Source organism: Lynx rufus, unplaced genomic scaffold, assembly GCF_022079265.1.
Source record: "Lynx rufus isolate CCGP_SWC_20201006 ecotype Redwood Valley unplaced genomic scaffold, mLynRuf1.p SCAF_15, whole genome shotgun sequence".
NCBI lineage: Eukaryota > Metazoa > Chordata > Mammalia > Carnivora > Felidae > Lynx > Lynx rufus.
In genome coordinates this window covers 49,957,229-49,967,049 of record NW_025814829.1, presented here as the reverse complement: position 1 = coordinate 49,967,049, position 9,821 = coordinate 49,957,229, and the positions used below count along the sequence as shown (strand labels likewise).

At 42.6% G+C, this 9,821-nt stretch overlaps 1 protein-coding gene across 4 annotated transcripts in view; it reads left to right on the top strand.

Annotated features, from left to right (window-relative positions):
* The first annotated feature begins 4,251 nt into the window (after window positions 1–4,251).
* PRRC2C (proline rich coiled-coil 2C) overlaps window positions 4,252–9,821 on the top strand; it is a 98,372-nt gene continuing 92,802 nt past the window's right edge. For all 4 annotated transcript variants that reach the window (XM_047077005.1, XM_047077003.1, XM_047077004.1 and 1 more), the window contains exon 1: window positions 4,252–4,462. The gene's annotated coding sequence lies outside the window, so the exon portion shown is untranslated. The remainder of the gene's footprint in view (window positions 4,463–9,821) is intronic.

Genomic DNA, 9,821 nt, shown 5'->3' with positions numbered 1-9,821 from the left:
GAGACTAAAGTACTCTAGGCCGGATCCTGGAGGGTTGGGAAAAATTCACCGAGGTAAGGCTTCCCTGTCCTCTTGGGGACCGTCAGTAGGCCTTCCCCCAGCAATGAGCATATTATCAGCCAAACTTTTCCATTTCAAAGGACCGTTGATATCAGTGGAGGGGTGGGTGTGCTTGTGATTTACCTCTGTTTATTATTTTATTCTAACATTGCTACAGTGACAATTCCTTGACCATATTGGTGGGGAAGACAGCTCAGGCCAGGAGAAGTGGCAGGGAATTTTTGAATTTAAAATATACCATATGTAATTCATAAAGTGGACACAAGTTTCCATTTACCACACACCCACTGTATGTTCAAATTCAATATGATCACTTCCCTACATCATACTTGCCTAGTCAAACCCAGCATTGGTGAATCTATTTTCTCAGTAGCTATACCAAAGAGCTGAACAGAGAATTCTGATTCTCTCTCTTCCTGTCTCTCTGCCCCTCCCCCGCTCGCTCTCTCTGTCTCAGAATGGGTAAATAAACTTAAAAACTTTTTTTTTTAATGTCTCTTTTTACTCCACATTCCCTCCAGTTATAGTTGTTTTTCTGTTATGGCGAAGTTCAAGTTCTGGAAATAATTGTTTATCAGTAGTCTCTACTCTCTCAGCATCTATGTCCTTTTCGGCTCACTATCTTATGACTTTCTGGCCTCATTAACTCCACCAAAACTTCTTGTAAAAGATACCAGTAACCTCCATGTTGCCAAACCCAGTGGATACTTCTGGCTCCTTCTTCATATGAGTTGACTTCTCAGCAGCATTTAACATATGTGAGTGCTCACGCCATCTTGTAATCCTCTCCTCTCTTGGCTTCTGTGACATCATCATCTTCAGGTTTTCCAGTTCTCTGGCTTCTCCCCAGTTTTCTTTTCTAAGTTCTCCGCCTCCACCTGACCTGTACATATTGCTGTTCCTTAGAGCTGGTCATTTTTCCTTCTTTCCCTACTCTCTCCCTAGGGGATCTGACTTGCTTCCACCACTTTAAACACATGTCTATGAAATACATGTGTACACGTATGAAACCCACGTCTGTGAGACTCAGCTCTCTCTCTCCGATGCTGACTTCCCCCCTGAGCTCTCTAGATATGCGTGTCAACTGCATATTTGATCCACAGTTGGACATTACATGAACACCTCAAATTTAATATGTCCAAAATTTAATCTTTCCCAATCTTTCTTTCTTTCTCTTTCTTTCCTTTTCTTTCTTTCTTTCTTTCTTTCTTTCTTTCTTTCTTTCTTTCTTTCTTTCTTTCTTTCTTTCTTGAATGTTTATTCATGTTTGAGTGTGAGAGAGTGAGAGTGACAGAGGGGCAGTGAGAGAGGGATACACAGAATCCAAAGCAGGCTCCGAGGTCCAAGCTGTCAGCACAGATCCCAATGCGGGGCCTGAACTCATGAACTGCGAGATCATGACCTGAGCTGAAGTTGGACGCTTAACCGATTGAGCCACCCAGGTGCCCCTATCCAATTTTTATTTTTAAATTAATTATTTAAAAATTATTTATTTATTTATTTATTTATTTATTTATTTATTTATTTTGAACGAGAGAAAGAGAGAGAGAGCATGTGTGTGCGTGTGTGCATGTGCGTGCACTCATACACGCGAGCAGGGGAGGGGCAGAGAGAGAGGGAGACAATCTCTGGGATCAAGCTCCACCAGGAGCCTGATTTGAGGCTCCAACCCACAAACCGTGAGATCCTGACCTGAACTGAAATTAAGAGTCGAACACTTAACTGACTGAGCTACCTGGGCTCAGCCCCAGTTTTTCTTTTTAATATTGCTCTACCAGCCAAATGGTTTTCCTCCCCTCTTCCAACACCATAATCTCTATAAACGCTGCTGTCATTCACCCAGTTGCTCAAGCCGTCAATCTGTTGTCATTGATTCTTTTCTTCTTTCCCTACATGGAGAAGTGATCGTTTCCCACAAGCGAGTATATTTTTGCTCCAAAATATGTGCCAAATCTGTCTACTTCTCTCCAAGTTCACAGCCTCCATCTTAGCCCAGACCACTATCATTCTTCGCCACTGTAATTACTTCATTACTGCCTAGTAGAGCTCCTTGCTTCCCTTCTTGCCTCCCCACAATCTGTTTTTCACACTCTTCATTCAGCAGTTACTGGTGATCTCCTTAAAATGTAAAATCAGATCCTGTGGCTCCTTTTCTTAAAACCTTCAAATGGCTTTTCACTGATCCTAGGTGACATTCTTTCTGAACTCCCTAACCTAGCTTCCTCTGAATCTGGCTTTCGACTCTCCTTCCAGTCTCATCTTGTTTGTGTCACTCTCTTAACTAAGTTCCAGACATACGCCTCTCCTAGTTTCTAGAACATTCCAAACTCTTTCCCAGATCAGGGCATTTGCAATTGCAGTTCACTTGGTCCAGAGCACTTTTCCACCTACTGTTTGCATTACTACTTCTTCTTGTCATTCAGGTCCCAGTTTCAGTGGCCCCTTTTCAGAAAAGTACTCAGGGACCACACTTTCTAAAATAAATTCCCCCTGCCCTTCTTCCTGGTTATTCTTTATCTTGATATCTTGTTTGTTTCTTTTGTTGCACATATCCAAACCTATTATTTGATCTGTATCACTAGACTGTTGCCTAGGACCAAGGTCTTTTTTTTTTTTTTTTTTTTTTTTAAGTAGGCTTCATGTCCAGCAAGGAGCCCACACAGGACTTGAACTCACCACGCTGAGATCAAGACCTGAGCTGAGATCAAGAATCGGTCGCTTAACTCACTGTGCCACCCAGGTGCCCCAGGGCCAATGTCTTAATTGTTCTATACCTTTATATCCCAGTACCTAGCATAGACAGTAGGTGCTCAATACATATTTGGTGAGTAAATAACACAAACTTGAGAAGTAGGTATTTTTATTTTTTGTGGAAGAAATTTTTTTTTAATTTTTAAAACATTTTATTGTGTTTTTTAACTGACGTATAGTTGACACAGATAGAAGTAGGTATTGCCTCCATTTTACACGAGAAAACTGAATCAAAGAGATATTAAGTAACTTACCCATATGACATAGCACTTAGCAAAACATGTTTTTGTTTTATTCTAAAACCTAAAAAAATATGTAATGCTTTATGAAACTTAAATTAACACAATACCATATACAGTTACACACACACTATATACACTATATGTGTGTACATATTTATCATTTGTGTCTCATAACAATATTATGACTCACAAAGTTTTCATTACACATTAAAACTGATTTGTGATGATAAAATATGGAAATTATAGAAAGGCATACATAAAATCTTTTTTAAAAATCTAAATGCCCATGGGGCGCCTGGGTGGCTCAGTCGGTTAAGCGTCCGACTTCAGCCAGGTCACGATCTCGCGGTCCGGGAGTTCGAGCCCCGCGTCAGGCTCTGGGCTGATGGCTCAGAGCCTGGAGCCTGCATCCGATTCTGTGTCTCCCTCTCTCTCTGCCCCTCCCCCGTTCATGCTCTGTCTCTCTCTGTCCCCAAAATAAATAAACATTAAAAAAAATTAAAAAAAAATAAATAAAAAATAAAAAAAAATAAAAATCTAAATGCCCTAAGAAAACTATTGTTCACATTACCATTATTAACATCCAGAGTACATTTTTTATTCTTTTCAATGAATATGTGTATGTATGTGTGTTTCTAGCATAGTTACGGCATAAATATATTAGGGCATAAGCATTTCCCTGATCATTAAGTATTAATCTGAATTTAATGGCTTCAGAATAGTCCATTATATGGATGTATCATAATGCATTTATTTATCTCTTGTCAACGGACAGCTTTTGGTATTATGAATACTGTGTACTCATATTTCTGGAAAATATCAAGATACTGTCAAACACCAAGGTTAAAGATTATGCATAATGTACTGTTGATACGTAGTGCCAGACTGTCGGTTGAACCAATTCACACACGCATCCACCACTTACAAGAGTGCTGCCTTCCCTGAGGCCTATCAGTGTACAATCGTGGCCTCTTCCAGAATTCCTGGAGAGAGCTCCTGCAAATCCTTACCCCGCGGCGGGAACCCCGATTGCAGGAACTCCCTCCTTGCAGCAGGAGGCGCCGTCGCCTTCCGCCGGGGTTGGGCCGCCACGGAGGCCTCACGTGATCGGGCCGTCTCTGCGCCGGAGGGCGGTCTTGCGGAGATTTGCCTTACGTACGCCGCGGCATGACGTAGTACGTAGGGGCTGGCTAGCCGCCATCTTGCTTCTTTTTCTCGCTCGCTCTCTCCCTCTCGGGAAGCAGCGAAAGTGCTTTGGCGGTTTGTCCATCCGCAGCTTCGGCTTCCCCGGTCGGGTGGTCCTTCCATCCCCCCCCACCCCTCGCCTCCCCTTCCCCTTCCCTCGATCAGAGCGCGGCAGAGACTCTCGAAGTGCGCAGACACACTCCGCTTGACACTCGCCCTGGCCGGTAAGGAAAGCGAGGGCGTAGGAGCTGTGATCAAAGCGGGCCCCATCGGGGTGGGCTGGCGGGGGGCCGCCTGGGGCGTGGGAGCGCACCCCGGCCCTGGCGGGCAGAGACTGGGGAGCCGCTGGGAGACGGCCTGGGGTCGAGCCATCCCCCGCTTTCTCTTTGGTTCTCATCATGTCTGTGTCTGGGGGAAGTCTCGGCCTCCTGGTCGGGGAGCGGGAAACCGGAGTCAGACCCGCCCCATGTGGTCTGCAGCGGGAGTTCCGGAGCCGTCGGTCTCTCTCCCACCCGGTCCCCGCTCAGGCCCCGCGGGAGGATTACTCGCGTAGCCGGCCAAACGAAAGGGGGTTCCCGTCCTTGGGATAATGGCTTTTTTCCTAATGTGTGGGAAGCGTCCCCCAAACAGCTCAAGGGCTCATCTGGGGCCTTTACTGCCTACTTCTTTTCCGTGTGTAGTTAGGGTGGAATTTGCAGCGAGCACTGTGTGAGAGAGACCGGGCTAAAGACCTGACTCGGTGAGAGGCGCTTGGGGGAATCTGGACCAACCCTACTTCCGCTAGGGACGTGCAGCCCCAACTCCAGACGACGATTTGGTAGTCATTTCGTTCCCCAGGCCTCGCCATCCCCTGACCTGCGTAGTGAATCCCACTCTGCAGCTCTCTCGCTTTGAGATAGCGTTAATGTTACTGGTGTTACGGTAAAGGCCCCACTTCAGGACTTGCAGAAAAGGGCATGGGGACCAATGGGAACACTGATAAATTGTTCCTTTGCCCGAGAGGAATGCGTCTAGTTCCTTTAAAGGGATGCATATTTGTTTTGACTTGATTTGAGATTTGTTTGAGATTTCCAACATGCCTGATGTTTGCTGGCTCCCGAAGCCGCCCGGATTTCTTCATTGGCTGATCTTCAGCCTAGGCTCGTAGATTCATACCTCGCTAGGGTCCTTGGAATTGTACGGTAGGCGGCTTGTGCTGGAAGGTTTTCCTTTGGAATGCACCAGAAAAATCAGGATTCTTGATCCAGTGCTTGATAGCTTCCTCCTGCAAATAAACACGGTGGCGTGATACTTAAGCGCCCACCGAGCCTAACTCCAGCATTTGTTAAAAAGTAGATTTAACCTCCTCTGGTGGTGATTAAGATGCTACTCCGACTGGAGCCATTTTTAGGTGTGTGTCAGATGCACTGCAGCATCGTTTCTGGCCCACCTCAAATGCATTGATCCTCTAGGAAAATTAGGAATGGATTGACTTTGAATTTTGTCTTTGGCGTGTGGTCAAATAGTAATTTGATTTTTTATAGTGGGCTTGTCAGAATGCAGGCTTTTTACTTGTATATTTTGGTTTGGTGAGCTTACATATGTGGCTGTTTTCCCTCCACCATTAGTTGACCTTTTACTGTGTACTGAGCACGGTAACGAGCTCTTTACATACATTATCTTTTCTCATCTTACAGCCGGTACTTGAGGGAGGTGCTCTTATTATAATCCCCATTTTACAGATGAGATAAAATCAGAGATATTAATGTGACCAAGGTCACAGGCAGTTCCCGTGTTGCGGTAGAGATTCAAACCCAGACTGTCTAAATCGAAAGGGGATGCTGTAAAGTCATCAAACTGCCTCCCTGTTTCTTGTAATTATAGGAACTGTGGTAACTGAAGATGTAGCATTGTTAACCTAGTTTTTTCTTTTGCTTGATTTCAGTGTAGAAACATTGTTGCACACAGTGGTGAAAGTGTTGCAAGGTTAAAAAAAATGGTTGTAACTACTTTGGGGATGGGATAGAAGCTAATTTTTCTCCCCTTTTCTAGTAAAGGCCAGTTGGTTAAAACCCTTGACTAGGTAGTATGACATAATCTTAAAATTTTGAGATCTGGCCTATACTGTTGGTAGAATATTTCCTCATCTGTAAAATGGAGGTGATGATAACAGTACTTCCCTCTAAGGTTTGCTGCAGGATTAACAAAGATCATGTGTGTAAAGGGCTTGTTACTGTGCTCAGGATACAGTAAAAGGCCAACTAATAGTAGACGGGCAGAATAGTGGCATAAACAGTAAGTAATCTGTATATTCTTAGAATGGAGTACATATTCTTTGCGTATTTAAATAGTTTTTCTTTCTTTTTACACTTCCGTGCTAGATTTTGTTCTTAAAGATTTCTTCATGCTCTACAGTCAGTAACCCTGGGTTCAGTATGTTGAGCACAGCTGAAAATACAGAAGTTCTGACTCATTCCCTCCCTTACCCTTAATGCCACCCCACCACCCATATTGGTAAATGTCTTTGAAGATTATATTATATCCCCCTCTCCCTCCAAGTGGTTTCCTCTTGCCCCCCCCCACTTCAATTTGTAAGCCAGTTGAGTAACTTCTGTTTCAGATGCTGTTTATGCCAAATTTGTGTAAGACAAGGATTGATGATTGATAAAATGTTACACAAATTGGTACAAATCCTTTTCTTACAGTGAAGGAGATCCAGAAGTTGTGTCTCACTGAGTTATGACTAATACACTTTCAGCAAAGTGAGAATCAGTTTATGAATAGGGTAACGCAATGATAGCTTATCTCCGTCTATGTTAACTGTTAACTGTTGTTTAGAAGCTTGAGAATTAATGTTAGTTTTCTGAGTCATAACGTTTTAAATTTCTCAATAAAGCCTTTGATGCGTCAGTCAGGACATCTTTGTGGGTGAAAATATTCTCGAGAGGGTAACTTCAGTGTATTTTCTGTAGTGTTTTTTCCCAGTCCCAGAAAGGTTAAATATAAACTGATCTTTTCACCAGTTACATTAGTCGTCATTTTGCTCTAGATTAACAGAATGCCAGTCATGTTTTAGGGCCTGTGTGTGTACATGTTTGCCGGCAAGTCAGATCAAACAATTACTGAATTTCAACAGTTGTCTAGTTGGCAGACAAAAACTTTTATATGGTTAGTATACGTAGAGTCAACACAAGATAGCAATAAAATTATTACTGTCAATGTGATGTAATGTTCTCACCCCTAGGTGCTCTGCCTTAAGGGAGGATGGGATGTAGTTAACATTTGTGGAGCACATCTAGTATAAAAAAAAAACAAACCACTTGGGTATTATTTACATAGCATATTATGTAGTAATTTTCTTTTTACCGGTGTTCCAATATTAGTGTGTTTTCCTTTACTAGACTGCTTCCATATCTTCCACACCTTGTATGGTGGTTGGCATATACCTAGGTTTTATTATTGAGTGAATGAGATTAGAAAATAGAAGACTAGACCCACCAACTAAGATTCAACTGACAGATATCTTAGTAGAGCAAAATAGTACCCTGTCATTCCCTCCCCCCACCCCGCCCACCTCTCCATTAGAATAGCATAAGATGCTTTCACATAGCTTATGTTTATGTACTGTGCGTTGTGAGATTTGTTTGCATCCGATTTTCCTTTCTAAAATTTAGATTTATTCAACAAACATTAAAGATTCTTTTCATTTTGTAAGGCATAGTGAGTCAGAGGAATATGGCTTTTGGTTCCTACTGCCAAGATGCTCACGGTTTTAAGGATTAACGTTAAAAGTTGACATGTGATCTTTGGATTTATACCAGAAGATAAAAATAAAGACATACAAGCAGAAAAGGGAAATTTGGGGCAGAAAATCCATATATGAACATTTCTATAATATAGATCAGGTGCCTAGTTGATTACAAGTGAAGGCATGATGGCCAAGAGAGATCAAGAATAATTGCAATTACTGGGGCGCCTGGGTGGCTAAGTCGGTTGAGCGTCCAACTTCAGCTCAGGTCATGATCTCACTGTTCGTGAGTTTGAGCCCCATGTTGGGCCCTGTGCAGACAGCTCAGAGCCTGGATGGAGCCTGCTTCAGATTCTGTGTCTACCTCTCTCTTTGCTCCTCCTCCACTTGCACTCTGTCTCTCTAAAAAAAAAACCAAACACTAAAAAAGAAATTAAAAAAAAAGAATAATTGCAATTACTGATATTTGTTGAGCACTTTCCATGCTAAGCACTGAGCTAAGGTAATTTTGTAGATTATCTTTTTCGATCTATACAGTAAGCCTGCGAGGTAGATTATTTTGTCCTTGTTACACAACTAGTAAACTGGGATTTAAAGAGGTTTAAGTAATTCTTTCAAAGTTACTTAGTTAGTATATGGGATTCGAATCATTGACCCAGAGCCTAAGTGTGTAACTTCCATACAACATGGATTTCCCAGTGGCCAGTATTTCCCAACCTTAAGACATTCATGTCTTTTAAGATCTTCAAACCTTCTGTTTTAATGTTTTCTTTAATTCAAGTTACTGTCTTTTAAATAAGTGAATTTATTTTTTTAAGCGCACTTATTTTGAGAGAAACAGACAGTGAGCAGGGGAGGGGCTGAACGAGAGGGGGACAGGATCCCAAGCAGGCTCTGTGCTGACAGCAGAGAGCCCAGCGCGGGGCTTGGACTCACCAGCTGAGATCGTGACCTGAGCCGAAGTTGGACGCTCATCCAGCTGAGCCGCCCAGGCGCCCCTAAGTCAGTGAATTTAAAAGAATATACGTGATTACTTGGTGTTAGTTTTCCCCCTTCAACGTGTTTCAAAATAAACATTTTTTAAAGTTGGTTTTTATTTATTTTTAATGTTTATTTATTTATTTTGAGAGCGAGAACAAGTGGGGAGCAGGGGAGGGGTGGAGAGAGAGAACCCCAAGCAGGCCCCACATTGAGCACGGAGCCCACCTCAGGGGTTGATTTTATGAACTGTGAGATCGTGACGTGAGCTGAAATCAAGAGGTGGATGCTTAACTGACTGAGCCACCCGGGTGCCCCCAAATAAACATAATTTTAAATATTCCTCTACGGACCATTTAAAATCATCTAATACACCATTAGTAGTCTTGTATTCCACTGTTCAGGACATAACCACAAAACTGAGCCTGGCTGGCTCAGTTGGTAGAGCTTGCAGTTCTTGATCGGGGTTGTGAGTTTGAGCCCCATGTTGGGTGTAGAGAATACTTAAAAATCTTAAAAAAAAAAAAAAAAAAGAAAAACAAGAAATGAATGCTGGATAGGATTAGGCAACAGTTAGAAGTAATGAAGGCGAGAAGTGATGAAAGTCTAGGATGGAATGGATTCATCACAGGGAATGGCAGCATTACAGGAGAAGAGATCTAAATTAGAGCCTTGACTATGTACTTGGGGCAACCATTTCCATTATAAACTGCAAAGTGGAGGTATTTGCTTAAGACTGAAATGTAGCAAGATACCGAAGACAGTCTGTGGGAAGAGAAGGAAGGCAAGAATGAATAAGTGAGGAAGTCACCACAGAAATCAGGGTGGATTTAGAATAATCTAAAGAAGGGGATTATTACAGCCAAATGGAGCAGAGT